This window comes from Lynx canadensis, chromosome C1 (assembly GCF_007474595.2).
Source record: "Lynx canadensis isolate LIC74 chromosome C1, mLynCan4.pri.v2, whole genome shotgun sequence".
In the NCBI taxonomy this organism is placed as follows: Eukaryota; Metazoa; Chordata; class Mammalia; order Carnivora; family Felidae; genus Lynx; species Lynx canadensis.
This window is the reverse complement of record NC_044310.1, coordinates 104,552,810-104,564,306: the sequence shown is the minus strand read 5'-3', so window position 1 is coordinate 104,564,306 and position 11,497 is coordinate 104,552,810. Positions and strand designations below refer to the sequence as shown.

Genomic DNA, 11,497 nt, shown 5'->3' with positions numbered 1-11,497 from the left:
TGAATTGCTAAGATGAGTAAATAAAAACATGCCCTTAGGATGGAAGAGAACTTGGTACTAAATGGCAGATGAGGGTGTGTGGCTGGCACACTGGTAGGATTTTCTCTGCCGCTTTTACCTCCATCTTTTTCCTATTCTTTTACCTGGCAGCAAAAAATAATCTGCTGTGTTCTGGCAGCTGACAGTGACATCAGACAGTTGCTTCCGAATATTCAGCTTACTGACAGCCCAAATGGCTGCATATCACTACAGAAGAGGTGAGGCCCTGACATGTGGGAATAGGAAGAGAGTCACTTAATGGCTTAGGGGCTGGCTGAGCTGGGACCAGAACCCAGGTGGCTTGGCTCCCATCCTGGCTGACCACACCGCTACCCACACAGCCTGGGCTGACCCAAAACAAGCAGCCCATTGAGCAATCACACAAACAACAATGAGTGATGGACGGTCAGAGCAAGAAACAGGCACAGAGCAACTGCAACCCCATCACTTCCTGGCCCCTAAATTTCCAGGCAAGCCTGTAAAAAGTGTGGTTACTTAATTGAGTTTGGCCCAGCTTTCAAATTTGGAAACTTTCTGTGGTCACTGCCAAGTAAAGGCCTGCCTTGTAATGAGGGTGGAGAGTGCCTTTGAACTCCGTACCTGGTTCTAATAACGCAGTGGTAGTGGAATTAAGACTGGAAAGAAATAGTTAACAGATGAGCATAACCTCGACCTGGGAGGACTTTGGTGAAACAAAACCGCTTTACCTTTTTGAGGCTGCTCCTTTGTGACTCTGTTCTCCTACCTCAGATTTAGCCAGCAAGGGGTGGCCGTGATCAGTGGAGTTCAGTTAGAATCAACTTAGATGACCAAGTCTCATTCTACCCTCCTCCTCAAATTTGCCACTGAACAGTAGCCAAAATTCGTAGTCCCCGCACGCTTGAAGCCCAGGCAAATGGCTCTGCTTGCCAACTTGTACTGTTGGTCCTGGGTGTGCCTCCTGCAAGGCACTCTGACCTGCTTGGCCTTGGTATGGCCTTAGGCCCAGCCCTGAGTCAACTCTAAACCCTGGGTGTCCTCAGGAGATAGAGCTGCCTGTCTGGGCAGTTTCCTGTTTCAGATGTCCATTTTCTAGTCCGGAGCTGGATAATTCCAACAGGTCTATGCTCCACCCCTCCCATTTAGAAACTGAGGACTTCAGGAAGTACTGAGGGGGAAAGTCGAGTATAATACAGTGTTTGTTTTTAAATAGGCCTAATGGGCACAATTTAGACAATAAACATTTTGAATATGCAGATCAGGTGCCACAATGTTAGGAATCTGAATTAAAATTCAGGATTTCTTTGGTCAGATTACAGCTGGGGCTGGCCTCATTTTGTGTTTGTCATAAAGAGGTATTGATTCAATGGCTCTGCTCTCCTAATATTTAGTTATACATTCAACAAATATGGAAGGTCTGCTTCTATATTTTGAAGAACAAAGCTTATGCTCTTATAGCCATAGCCTATTGTAACTCACAGAGCACACATGTGAGTTCTGTTTCATAAAACATAGTTGCATGTGTTTTACTAAAGTGTAAGATCCTTGGTGCCTGGAATTATGTCTTTAAAATTTTTTTTAATATTTATTTTTGAGAGAGAGAGAGTACAAGCAGGGAAGGCAGAGAGGGAGACAGACAGACACACACACACACACACACACACACACACACACACACACACACCCTACACACACGTTTCAAAGCGGGCTCCAGGCTCTGAGCTGTCAGCACAGAGCCCCACGGCGAGTTCAAACTAACAAACAGTGAGATCACTACAAGAGCCCAAGTCGGAATGCCATGCCTAATCGACTGAGCTACCCAGGCTCCCCTGGAATTATGTCTTCTTATACATTTTTGTGTCCCCAATATCAACACAGTATCTTGCACATAGTAGGGACTCAGTAAGTATTTGTTAAATTGAATTATGCTGGAATGCTGTTAAAGGGCATTATCAAGAACAGCGATACTCGACTTCTTTCCATCGGGCTAACAGTCGGAGGCTCACATGTCCACAGGGAAGGGTATGTTCACTTCACGAGTGATTTAAGGAGACTTGCAAAACTGGGTGGAGACTGGTCTGGAAGAAGTATGGTTAACTTTCCTCTGGTCAGTCCAGAATGACTGCGCCGAGTAACTAGAACTTCACAGTTCTCATTCCAAAGTGTTATCACCCCTCTCACCTTTCCAGAACTATTCGCCGCTTTCTGCTTTTTCCCCAAAGGGCTGGAGCCAACTGACTCTACCTCAAAGTCTCAAGAGCCCACCCTGCACTCCTGCAGCTCCGGTTCAAGAACTCTCCAGACCCGAGGCCTTAGGAACGCGGTCCTGGAAAACATGGGGTCACGCGCGGGGCAGGCGCCAAACTGGCCACAGCCAGGGGAGCGGCACTAAAGGCGGGGCTGCTACGGGGCGGGGCGGGGCGGGGCGGGGCGGGAGGAGGCCTGGGGGCGGCTTGGGTGTCACCACCAACACGCTCCGGCCGGAAACTGGCGCTAGTTTCCGGCCGGACGGCCGAAAGCCACCGATCCCGAACCAGCTGCCGGAGCCGTAGTGGCGACGGGGTGTGGAGGAGGCAAAAAGCCACTGGGGGAGGCCAGTCCAGATCAGTGCCGTCTGGCTCCGGCTCCTGATCCTGTGCGGAGCAACAGCCGCGGTCGCAGTCTCAGCCGCCGCCTCCGCCTCCATCGTCGTCGGGGGAGGGGCCAGCCGGACCCCGGGGTCACAGCCGAGGAATGAGGAGAGGCGGCCGGGCCCCGCGCTCCGCCCCGGCCTAGGGCCTTGCCCCGGGAGCCGCGAGGGTAACGGAGCCCCCTGCCCTGTCACCTTCCCCCGTCTGCTCCCGCCCTTCCCGCCTCTTCAGGACTCCCAAACTCTGACCCTCCGATCTCCACTGTCCCCCTTCTCCTTTCCGATGATATTTCACCCGGAGCCACCGCCTCCGGTCACCCTCTCCTCGCCCTGACTGTTCCTTGCTTGGCCCCAACCTTTTCCCCAGTTACTCCTCCCTTTCACCTGCGTCCCGCGTTCCTAGCCCCCCGGCCCCGTTCCCGGCCTCCCTTCCTAAGCTGTGCTGGGCAGTGTGGACGGTCCTCCCTTGTCAGCGAGACTTTCGGGAAGGGATGGTGGAGTTTTAAGGTGGTTGGAGTGCAGGCTACCCCCTATCCTACCCGCAGAGGAGGATAAAGTTCATTGTAAAAGTCTCAGTATAAAAGTACAACGAAAAGAAAACAAGCTTGTTCTTCCCTGTAGAGAGCCAACTGAGGTGCGTCCAGTAATGGAGGAAGGGAGCGAAAAGTGTGCGAGTGTGAGAGCGAGGGAGAGGGGGGAGAGAGAGAAGGATTGATTGATTGATTCTAGGGCAGGCTTATGAACTTTAGAAAAAAGAAAAGTTGCTCTGAGCCGATGGAAACTTTAGAAGCTGATGATGAGTAAGCCGTGGGCTGCGTGATCTCACTCCTCTTCTCATAATTACTAGGTTAACGGTGTGGCTCCGGTCGGGATGGAATGGGATTTGTTTACTGGGCCGGCGTATTTTTAGCTTGTCGGCTCACAAGGACCAGAGCTCTGAGTGTCTCCGAGTCTTTCCGAGTCTCTTTCCCTCCCTGCCTCCCTCCCTCTCTGTCTAGGTTGTCTAACCTAGGTGGTTCCTCTGGGCACAATACAGATACAGAAATTAAGTTGAAAGAAGTGAACTGGTGAAATTGAGAGTCTCCCCACGCTCTTTGGGGGGTTTCCTTTTCATAAATGCAAAGGCGAGAATTAGCAGGACTTTGACTTTTATTTTTGTTATAGTTTGATAACTGTGTATACAATATGCTTTTTAGAAAAATCAGATGCTGATCATTTTTCAGTCTTTGGCTTGTCATACTTAGTATATTTATTTAGGAGGTCTTGGAGGAGGCTGGATCCTTTTGTGTTTCAGAATCTATTTCTAAAGTGGGAAAGGACAAGAAGAGGGAGTGATAAGGCTAGTCCAAAAAGGATAGCAAATCCTACATTTTAAATATTTAGAAAATTTCCTTCCTAGTGAATGAGATTGCATTCCTGGTGGGGTGAGAAGACAGCAGGGACTTCTGCTGGGTGACTTGGGAGACTCACACTTGTAATTAAACGTTTGCTTTGCGTAATTTACAAACGAATATATTATACTCTTTGTCCTCATTGTTTTTCTGAACAGTTCTTTTAAAGTTTAGTATCCAACCTGCTCTGCTAGTCTGTTGATATTTTGAAGGCTGAACAGAACTGTAAAATAAATGAAATTGATGTTGCTCATCTGGCGTCTGAATACCAGTCTTGTTCTAATTTCCACTAGCTACCCGGCATGTCTCAGAGTACCTCCCTGAGTAAGTGGCCAGTTACTATGTACTTAGTGATCACAGATAAATACAAATATTAGCTCATGTTAGGAATAATTGAGAAAGTAAATATGCTGAAAACATCTTCCGAAACTGAAATAGATTACTTTTCGATTTTATTCCTTTCTGGATTATCAGCACCTTTCTGCCGATAATTATCCATTAACATGAATAATTTAGAATTGAACAGATATCCACTTTGGGCATTAAGCATTCAAGCAGGAAGGAAAGATGGAAAGACGATAATTTCCAAACCATTACTAATTTTTTGTTGTTGTTGCCTCACTTGACTTATCCCTTTCATTTAATGCCAAAGACTCCCTTGTGGAAAAAAAAGTAAACCTTTGCCAAAGAAAGGGCTGTCTGTTGACTTGTATAAGGCAGGCTGAACAGTAATGAATGGTAATTGTTAGTTGGACTTGATAGAGTTATGTCACCAACAACTTGGAAATATTCCTGAAGCTTTAGATCCTTAATCTCCGTCTTTTGGGACCCCTATTGAAAAAAGATTTAATTTGGAGGGTAACATCACATTTTTAAAAACCACACACACCCTCCTCTTTGACTATTAATCATTGTTTTAATTTGTGAGTCGGTTGATGCCAGTATTAGTGATGTCTGGGAAATTCTATTTATGTCAATGAGATAAATTAGGGAAGATTTCTGAATCAGCAAAATTTGAAATGGAATTGGAGACTATGGATTAGAGTCCTAAAGAAGCTTGACCTGTGGAGTTAGATAGAACTTGGTTCAAATCTTGATTATGGTTTTTACTATGTGACCTTGGACAATTTACTTCTACATTCTTATTTATAAAGTATGTATGAGCATTCAGGCAAATGAAATAGTTATTCTTTATTAGAAGTATACAAAGAGAAAAGAACTTCCAGGCAGAAAGTATGTTTATATCTATTTATATCAACTTCTACATTTATTATTCTGTGGCTGGTGGGATGGGATGGGGCTGCGGATTGAAGCAGTTGAATAAACCTAGGAATAAGCAAAGGGCAGCCTAGTAGTCTACCACTATTCCCATTTTGCAGAAGGCATCGTTTGGGTTTTTGATTCAATATATGTAACTGAGTGAATTATGATGGAATAACAGTATTAAAAATAAATTTTCAGATTGTTATGGGGATACTAAGTGCCACTTGTGAAAGTTTTAGAGCTTCTCAAGCATGGCTTAAGCATGCTATGGATTCTGGAAGATTCTTGTAAGGCTTCTTGTAAGGAGCACCTCCTCTTCTTACCCCAATCCCATCGAGGGAAAATCCTGAGACAGTGCTTTTGAGGTGTGCTTTCAGCAATGTCTTCCCTGTGGGAACTTAGGAGCTGTGAAATCTTCTCATCAGCCCCCAATAAATTCAGAGAATTAAATTCTGTGTAACTGGAATAAACATGCAGGGCAGTTTTATGAATGCCTGAATTCAGTAGATTTTTTTAATATGATAGAAGAAAGTTTTGTTTTTTTTTTTTAATTTAAGTAAGAAATACTTGCTGAATAATGATTGAGCACTCTTGTGGAGAAAGCTGTCTCCAAACTCCAGTGGTGGACTTTGGGAATATAGAAAAGATATAAAGATGGGTGTCCTTGCCCTTGGGACATGACTCTATATACCCATCACAACGGGTATATAAAAAGGGACGGCATACTGTTATAAGCTTTAACATTTAGAACACAACATGTAAATGAAAGCAAGTTTAATGTGCTACAAATGGAGTATGTAGAGGCTAGAAAAGTTGAAGTAACAAGGTAAGATTCCGTGAGATCAATTAGGAAAGATTTCTGAATCAGCAAAATTAAAACAAATTTTTTTCTTTAATGTTTATTTCTGAGAGAAAGAGAGAGAGAGAGAGAGAGAGAGAGAGAGAGAGAGAGAGAGAGAGAGACAGTGTGTGAGCAGGGGAGGGGCAGAGAGAGAAGAGGACACAGAAACCAAAACAAGCTCCAGGCTCTGAGCTGTCAGCACAGAGCCTGATGCGGGGCTTGAACCCATGAACCAGGAGATCATGACCTGAGCCAACGTCAGACGCTTAACTGACTGACCCACCCAGGCACTCCCTGAAACAGCAAAATGTGAAATGGACTTGGAGGCTATGGATTTGAGTTATAAAGAGGAATGGCCAATGGAGTTAGATCAAACTTGGTTCAAATCTTGACTGTGTGATCTTGGACAGTTGTCCATCCTTATCTATGAGATATATGTGAGCATTCAAGTAAATGAAATAGCTATTCTGTGTTAGGAGTAAAAGAAAATAAAAGATCTTCCAGGCAGAAAGTATAGAAGGTACAGTGTGCAGTGATGATGTGAATGACTAAGCTGTGTTTGTTGGGGGAATAAATGAGAGGGGCTGGAGAGAATGTGGGTGGTCAAGTCATGGGTAGAGCAGGCAAGAGGGTGGAGGGGACTCAGAGGCCAGACTCTGTTGGGTGTTGATGGAAGCGTCAATAGAGTCATTGTAGGTCCTTGAACAAAGGATGGATTTAGTGAGAAGTATTGAGCCTTCTAGTCCAGGAACTCAGGGACAAGGAGTCAGGCGGCCACCGGTACATTGTAACTTCAGTTTCTCTCCTGGACCATCTTGGTGTAAAGGGACCATCCAGGAGACAGGATTCCTTGTAGAAGTTTTTGTGTCCACACACCTTACTCACCATGCTGAGCTCTGCTTGTGCCTGTCTCTTATTGTACTGGCTTGTGGGTTATGGCTGGATTCTCCTAAAGAGCTTATGGTAAGGACAGTGTCATGTTTTAGGTGCATTTAACTTTCAGTTATCTCTGCTATTGTAGGGCACACTAGTATATGTAATTCAGAACTTAATATGGAAATTTCTTGGTTTGAAAATGCATTATTTTTTAAGCCAGATGTGTTTTATTTATTTTTAAAGTTTATTTATTTTGAGAGAGAGAGACAGTGAGAATTGGAGAGGGGCAGAGAGAGAGGGAGAGAGAGAATCCTAAGCAGACTCTGTGCTGTTAGCATGGAGCCCAATGTGGGGCTTGATCCCAGGAACCATGAGATCATGACCTGAGCCGAAATCAAGAGTTGGATGTTTACCGGACTAAGTCACCCAGGCACCCCATAAACCAGATTTATTTCAGTGTTATTGAGGATCATACTAATGCTGATAATGAATTTGCATTCCTAAGCCTATGTTACCTGATGGTGAGGCGGGTATATTGATGGCAAAGAAGAGTCCACCTTGGTTTAAAGATTTTCCTCAGAAATCCTTTATTTTTTTTTTTCTACGTTTATTATTTTTGGGACAGAGAGAGACAGAGCATGAACGGGGGAGGGGCAGAGAGAGAGGGAGACACAGAATCGGAAACAGGCTCCAGGCTCTGAGCCATCAGCCCAGAGCCTGACGCCGGGCTCGAACTCCCGGACCGCGAGATCGTGACCTGGCTGAAGTCGGACGCTTAACTGACTGCGCCACCCAGGCGCCCCATCCTCAGAAATCCTTTAAAATGGATAGTTAAGACTGGACTATACTGAGTATGTTAATGAAGATGAATTTCTTTTCAAAATCTGTGCAAGTCCAGTATGGCCACCTAAGCTGTCTACCTTATGCCTGAGTGATGATGCCTATGTTGTAGCCAGAATGAGTCCTCACTCACGATATATCTGGAGGAATCCTATCGTGTTGTGTTGCCTTGTTGAAGATGAATGAAGGTAGCTTTTTCGAAGGACTTGGGCTTTGTAGAAGCTTTTCCAGATATCAGCTCTGCTAATAATCTGTCAGGTTTTTCCTCCTGAAGTAAACTTGTTTGAAAATCTGGCCAATTAAAAAAAAAAAAAAGATATGGGGAGCAGTGTCCACATGTAATAAACAAAAAAATCACAGGGCTGTTCTTGCAACATGTTCTTTCAGTTGACTTGCTTGCCTTCACCACTGCCTTCCCCCACCCCTGCCTTCCCCCTACCTTCTCATAGTCATTACCAAACTATGTGCTTATGATGTCATGAGCACAGGATTATTATTTACTTCTTGAGTCAGGAGTTGTAGTATTTATGAGTGGAAATCAGAGGTGGAAGTCAGGAATCTTAATTTATACAGTTTAGTTCAGGATTATTTTCAGTTGTGTTTTTTAGGATTATGTCTCATCTTTTTATTTCCTCTAAGAAATAATTTTGGATAGGGAAAATTATTAAGCTGTTATTTTTAGTGACCTGCTTTGAGTTTAGTTTTATGCTGGTTACTGCAGAGGATTAGGAAAAATGATTTTGTGCCTTTGGAGAGTTTGCAATCCAGTAGGGAGTAAGGGGTATAAGGAGGAGTGAATACCTGTTGAGCCTCTATTATGCCAGACAGATGAAACAAAGAAAATGTGAAGTTATTATTTTTAAAGACTTTTTTAGTGTTTTTATTTATTTCTGAGAGACAGAGAGAGAGCGAGCAAGCAGGGGAGGGGCAGAGAGAGAGGGTGACACAGAACATGAAGCAGGCTCCAGGCCCCGAGCTGTCAGCACAGGGCCTGACATGGGGCTTGAACCCATGAACCGTGAGATCATGATCTGAGCCAAAGTCGGACACTTAACTGACTGAGCCACCCAGGCACCCCAGAAAATCTGAAATTATATTATTGATTGCATAGTACAGACCTCATACCATAGAATGTACTTGGGGAAGAGCGCTCAGGTAGTTATTAATATCACAGAGAAATTGTAACTTATTCCAGATCTTAAAAAAAGAAAATTGTGTCAGTTACAAGGGGTGAAGGTGAAGCAAATAACAACAACAAAACCATTTCTTTTTTTTCCCAACGTTTGTTTATTTATTTATTTTTTTTTTTAAGACAGAGAGAGACAGAGCATGAACGGGGGAGGGGCAGAGAGAGAGGGAGACACAGAATCGGAAACAGGCTCCAGGCTCTGAGCCATCAGCCCAGAGCCTGACGCCGGGCTCGAACTCCCGGACCGCGAGATCGTGACCTGGCTGAAGTCGGACGCTTAACCGACTGCGCCACCCAGGCGCCCCCAACAAAACCATTTCATTTGGAGCTGAGAGGGATCAAGCAAAAGCCTGGACCAGGCTTGGGTGTTCTTGGGGCAGTGATGAGACTGTCCTGAGTATCAGTGAACAGTAGTGACATGAGGTGCTTAGGTTGGTTTGGAGATGTGTTTTATAGGGGTCTTATAAGGCAGGCTTATCAGTTGAGATTTTAAAGGATAGAAAATAGTGAAGCACTATGAATTTTTGAGGAGGATACTAATATGATAGTAGGAACCAGATTGGCTGGGATGGAAGGGAGATTGGCACCCGGGGTGTGTGAGGTGATGAGACCTGAGTTAGAGTTGTAGAGGGTGCGATCAGGAGAGAAAAGGGGGAAAAAGAGATTGTGAAGGAAAAATTGAAATCTGTGAGGACTGGATGTGGCAGATGGAGAGTGATCCATCAAGTATGACCATGACACTTTTTAGCCTGGGTTCTGAGACATCGAGATAAGGAAGGTAGGAAGGTTTCCTCATTTTTGGAGGGAATTTGATGAGTTCAGCATAAGAGGTATCGGATATAAAGTGGTAATGGAACGTCCAAGTGAAAGCTCTTCTAGTTCCTAGAGATGAGCCTGAAGCTGGTGAAGCTGGTGGAGAGTGGAGGACGAGGTTAGTACAGTTGCAAGTGTGGTTTTATGGTGCATCAGCATGGATGTAGTGGCTGTAGCCAAGAGAATGAATAAGCTCTCTGACGACTAGGGTTTAGGAAAAGAGCAAAAGGCCAGAGATAGTGGTAACGATACACTAATACACTATTCTGTAGGCTTTAGGCCATTTTAATGGACTTCTTCCTTGTTCTTCCTTCCCCGACTCCAACAAGCATCCTTTGAATGCCTCCTACCTTGTAAGCACTGTCTTAGGCACCGAGGAAACAGATGAGTCAGACAAGGTCTCTACCTACAAGGAGTTTATGGGTCCAGGGGGAGGAGACAGATGCATAAATATATAGATGTAATGAAGTGTGGTAGTTGCTGCAATAGAAGTATGTAGGGGGGATTCTAAGGGCCTAAAGGTCTGTTCTGCCTTGGGCATGCAGAGGTTGGAAAGTGCTTCCCAGAGGAGATGACATTTGAGCTGAGTCTTGAAAGATGAGTTAAGGGTGTACCCTATGGAAGACGGGGAGAGGTACACTCCAGGCCGAGCAAACAGCATGAACAAAAGCTTGAAGGAACGAAACAGCCAGACTTCTTCAGGTAACTTGGGACAGCTTTAGCTTGTGCTGCAGTAAATGATGAGCATTTCAGGGTTTTTAAGCATCGGGTGATAAAGTTTCATGTTCTAGAAAGATTATTTTGTCAGTGGTGTAGGGGGTGCATTGGAGAGGAACAAAGCAAAAGCCTTTTTAAATACCTTCATTATGCTTAACAGTAACACATTTGTTACTGAAAGATCCTGTTTGTAGACTCCTAGAATCTGAGAACTACAGGAACTGTTTCTCATTCATTTTCAAAGGGAATACTTGAGATTTACTCAGGATCACAGAAGTAGTTTTGTGATAGTTTGTTCTGGAATTCAGTCTTCAGTGGCCGTAATGTGGTTGGTGGTTAATAAATGTCATTTCACCTCTCTAATTCCCTCACATCCCATTCCAGTGTTTGTTATGTCCTGCCACACTGCATTGTGCTAGAAGACATTCAAGTCCATTGTTGTTTTTCTCAGTCCAAAGTGAACAGTGTTATTTTCCCAGGTCTGACTGAGGAAGGTCTGCCCCAAGAGTACCTGGGAGAATAGGGACTTTTGACCTGGGGCAGTTGGGTGCCCTGGAGTGGAATGAATTGGATGTTAGGATTATTCATCTGTAATGATTCAGATGTAGAAGAATGTCAAGGTATTTGTTTTATTGAGTGTGCAGATGTAATTTTCTCTCCTGCTAAAGTTCCCTTCAAGTTGTTTTCTTTTAAACTTAATTTTAAATTGTGCCAATGAAACTTTGGTAGAAGAAATGGGCTCTAATAAATTGGTTACCTCCAAAAACTATGTTTATCTTTATTTAAAAAACATAAGATTTGACATTATACGTGTATTCTAAATCTTCCTTTCCTGTGTTTTTAATTTCTTTGGGTATATATATATATATATATATATATATATATATATATTTTAAAGTAGGCTCTAGGCCGAGTGTGGG

At 44.1% G+C, this 11,497-nt stretch overlaps 1 protein-coding gene across 1 annotated transcript in view; it reads left to right on the top strand.

Annotated features, from left to right (window-relative positions):
- The first annotated feature begins 2,576 nt into the window (after positions 1–2,576).
- OTUD7B (OTU deubiquitinase 7B) overlaps positions 2,577–11,497 on the top strand; it is a 52,667-nt gene continuing 43,746 nt past the window's right edge. The window contains exon 1 of the mRNA XM_030325039.1: positions 2,577–2,817. The gene's annotated coding sequence lies outside the window, so the exon portion shown is untranslated. The remainder of the gene's footprint in view (positions 2,818–11,497) is intronic.